The 4348-nt window shown below is 47.4% G+C and overlaps 1 long non-coding RNA gene across 1 annotated transcript in view; it reads right to left on the minus strand.

Moving 5' to 3' along the window:
* Positions 1-4348, minus strand: part of LOC117245509 — an 18017-nt gene that overhangs the window by 5346 nt on the left and 8323 nt on the right. Inside the window, exons 3-4 of the long non-coding RNA XR_004500239.1 lie at positions 3686-3733; positions 2937-2977 (exon numbers count right to left, since the gene is read on the minus strand). This is a non-coding gene — a long non-coding RNA (uncharacterized LOC117245509). The remainder of the gene's footprint in view (positions 1-2936; positions 2978-3685; positions 3734-4348) is intronic.

The raw sequence follows: 4348 nt of genomic DNA on the forward strand, positions 1-4348 counted from the left end.
TTTTTCAGGAAGACCTACTGCAGCCAGGAGCATTTCCAGCAGAATACAGATCCTCCCGTGGGTTATTTTAGTCTCAACACCAAAATGCTGCCTCAGGAGGTTCCTACAGGACAGGCAAAGCTGTGAGGAGGAGCTGCCTCCTTGTCTCATCCTGGTTTTGGACATTGCCACCGCAGGGATCTGCTCACTCTGGCAGTGGCAGCATTTCCTGATCCCATGGAAATTCTATCCCAGAGGAAAGCAGAGCTCAGCTCACTTTGGAAGGGTCCAACCCAAACCCCAGCCCTGTCTGGCCCAGCAGATCTCAGACTGAACCATGGAAAACCAATAATCAGAGCAGGAAAGCTCCCCAGCTGCAGGATAACATTGCTAGTTCATAATTCCTTATCTCCAGCTGGTTTAGAGCTAATTAAAAACCACTTTCTTAACAAAGTAATAATTTATGCTGATCCCTTCAATGCAATTATTAAGAATTTGAAAAACATGGTTCAGTTTCAATTCCACCAACTCATATTTCATGGGGTGGCTCTGCATTCCTGAAAAATCTCCCTGAACACCAAAATGCAAATTCCTTTCAGCTCCAAATGACAGTGGCACCAGATTGGAAGTGCCAAACTGCATCCAAGAGCTGAGCAGCTGCTGAGAGGAAACTTCAGGAGGGAGAAAAGCAGGAGAGAGACGTGACTAAAGCAGGCTGTGGGAGAAGACAGAATTCCTGCTCAGGAGAAGAGCCTGGAGGTGTGGAACAGCAGCCCCCAGCACTCACCTCGGCAGCAGGAAAGGCTCCTTGGGAAAGGAGCTGTTTGGTCGCCTCTAATGAGGTCAATCCAGCCTTGGCTTCCACTGGAATTTATTTCCTCCTGCAACCCCAGCAAAGCTCCCCAGCCTTTGCCTGGAGCTGCTGACATGTGCTGGAGGTTCTTGTTTTGGGTGCAGCTGTTGGAAATGGGGAGGAAGCAGCGTTCCCACAGTCCCTGCTCCATCACCAGCTGCCTGGGCTTTGTCACCTGCCTCACGTGGCTGGGAATGCTCTCCATGAGGAGGCAGCTGGCAAACAGCTCTGAAATAGGGCACAGAGAGGAGCAGCAGGGCAGGGATGGCACAAACACCACTGCCAGTCAGGTTTTCAACAGCAGAACCTGCATGCTCTGGTCCAGTGGGGAGGTTGAACCCTTTCTGGCAATTTCTGCAATTGCTAATTGGCTTTTTCTTCCAGCAAATTCTCCAGAGGTATCCAGATAGCCCCAAATCCAAGCCACTATCACATCCCTGTTGAGAAAAATGCATTTTTAGCTGCTTGTTTCTCCCATTTTCCCATTTCTCCCCCAGTGCTTGCAGGCAGGGTTTTTCCCAAGTCTTGAACTTGCAATCCACCCCTTTATCCTTGGGGTTTAACCACCTGCACAGCCCAAGGTTTTGTTCAGAGTTGGTAGGAGACAAATGACTGTAATGGGAATGATGTCTGTGGGTGTGACAGACATCTGTCTGTGTGTCTGTGGATTTATGGTGCTGAGACAGTGACCAGACCATGGAGCGTGTCCCCACAGGGTCACAGGAGATCCCTGAAGGCAGCAGAGCATTCCCAGGGAGCCAAACTCCTCAAAAGGGAGATGGATTTCCAAAAAGGAGGAAGGGAAAACACAGAGAAGCAGAGAATCAGGCATGGAATTCAAAAATCAGGAGGCAGCACCATGGTCTGGGCCATGCTCCAAGGCAGCCCTGATATGCTCCAGGAAGCCTCAGCTGGAATCAATGCCCAAAAAATGCCCAAATCTCATCTTTCCCCAAGAAACAGGCTGAGAAAAAAGCTGTGGCACACACCTGAGCCCCAGGGCAGGTGCTGGCAGCCCTGGGGAAGGGATGATGCCATCCCCAGACATGCACAGACTGGGAGGCCAAGTTTTGCTGTTTATTGACTTATAAAGCAAGAACTGAAAGTAGGTCAGAATGCAGGACACCCCAAAGGTGCAGAGAGCCATCCTCCAGTCCCTCTTTCCAGGAGGGTTCTGCCTGATGGCTCTGATTGATGCTTCTGTATGAGCAGAGCTGATTTTTAATGAAATTTTTAATGAAAAACCAGGAGCTGTTTGAGCCCCAGGCTGCAGTGGTCTCCCCCAGGCAATTCAACTCTCAAGAAATAAAGGAAGATGTTCACACCCCACTTCCTGGGTGCCCCAGGCAGAGGCACAGAAGCAATCCTGCATCAAAACTGAATCAAAAATCAAGCCCATGTGCAGCAAAGCAGAGATTATAACAGCAGATCCAGCCCAGCACTCACAGCTTTAAGCTATTCTTCCTGGCTGTCCTACATAACAAACCCAAACAAATTAAGGAATGAGTAATGAAAAGGTAGGAGGTGGCAAGGCTTGTTTTGGTTCAGGAAAGGATTCCCATCCCTTGCTTGGAATCTAAATTAGATTCAATTTAGATTAGAGTGAGGCAAGGCCAAATTCCCCTGATGAATGGGTTGCTGCAGTAAATCACTCAGATTTTGCAGCCATTCTCCAACAAATGTTGAAGAATGTTTCCTTTTTTCTTCTTCTCCTTTTGTTTCTGATGCTGTCAGCCCCATGCATGGCCCTGTTCCTCTGGGTTAGGACATCCCTTTTTATCTCCCTCAGAAAGGGAAGAGCTAATTTGTTGTCTGGTAGGGAGAGAAGGTGTTCTTGGCCTGATAAGTGGATTATCTCCCTAAACGAGCTCTGTAATGCAACAAACCCCACACACTCACAAAACCAAAGGAATCCATCACAACCAGGGATGTGGGTTCCAAAAGTGAAAGCTCTCTCTCCTGCACAGCACACCCAGCACCACAGACAGGCTTTTGCTGGAGCAAAAAACCCAGGGAAAATGCACAAAACCAAATCCATATTCAGCCTTGCTGTGGCTGCAAATGTATCTCTGAACTCACAGCAGCATTTGTGGGGTCACAGTACCTGCATGTGATTTCTCTGCCAGCTGGAAAGGGTTTAACAGCCTAAAAATTGAAAAAGAGAAATTATATCAGGAGTGTAGTGTGAGAACAGCCCAAAAAAAGATGGGAATTGGGGAAATGGAGTCACTGACCCTCAGGAACTTGGCATTACTCAGCCTTTATCCATTTGCTGCAGTCCAAGCTTGGGATTTTTACTCTGCTGAGTTTTCACTCTGACCCTGCACCCCACAGATTGTCACTGGAGAGGTCAGAGATATCAGCTACGAGATCCAGCCCCTCTCAGGAGGAACCAACAACGTGTAGCAACCTAAAATAGAAACTGGACTGAAACTCTTTAGCCTCTGACTCAGCCCCAGAGGAAGGCAGGTGCTGATCCAGAACCTTGGAGCTGACACCTCCAAGGGCCACAGGAAAGGGATTCTTGGGTGGCCAGGAACTGATTTCCAGCTGGTTCTCCTGGCTGCTGGGGTTTGTCTGGCTGCTGACCTGTCCTGCAGGAGGCTGGAGAGCTGGAAAGCTCCTGGCTCCTCTTTGAGCCCACAATCCAGTGCCTGAGGTAGCTGAGATGGTTTGGCATAAGCCAGGGGTTCTCCAGGGATAATGGCTCTCTCTGATGGATCCAAATGAAACTGCTTTATTTCACTGGCCCAGCTTCCTTTGGAACCCCCCTGATATCTGCCTCTTCCTCAGAGAGGCCAGTTTCACAAAGGGCAGCTGCAGAAACACGGAGCTTTCATTTTTAATGCTTACCTTGTGCTTGAACACACTCCCTTAGGCAGAACCAGCCCATTCATCATCCTGATGAGAAGAAACACCCAGAATTACTTCTCAGAGTACAAGACAATTCCCACAGGACTGGTAATTTATTAAGCTCGATTTTCTTTATGGTGCGTTTTTCCTTTTCTGAACTTTGCAAAACTGTTTCACTGCTGTGCTCCAGCCTTTGTTTCCTGCTAGCACTGCATATAATTCCTCCTTTCTGCTGTTTGGTTTCACATGGTGGTAAAATTACACTCATTTTGTAGCATCACTTCAGTAGGTGAATAAAATCCTTCGGGGTGCAAGACAGCAATATCTAAATGCAATGCTGATTTTGTGCAATAACCTGATAAAACCAGACATTGTTCCCAGGAGCTGTTCTCTTGAATGGATGGCCAGAAACTTCTGAAATTATTAATCTTGAAATTTATTATGTTAAAGAGTAATCTGCTTCCAAATGATGCAGCAGCTTTAACTCCTACATGTTGGGGAGCCAGTGCCAAGTGGTGTCAAAATTCAGGGTTCTGAAACAGCTAAATTGAAAGTATTATTCTGTGCACATGAAATATCGAAATATCTGACTTCCTTTCCAAGGAGGAAAGCACTACCTCATGTATTTTAATTTGCTGTGATTACAGTTTTCATAGGAGAGAG

Source organism: Parus major, chromosome 24 (assembly GCF_001522545.3).
Source record: "Parus major isolate Abel chromosome 24, Parus_major1.1, whole genome shotgun sequence".
Lineage (NCBI taxonomy): Eukaryota > Metazoa > Chordata > Aves > Passeriformes > Paridae > Parus > Parus major.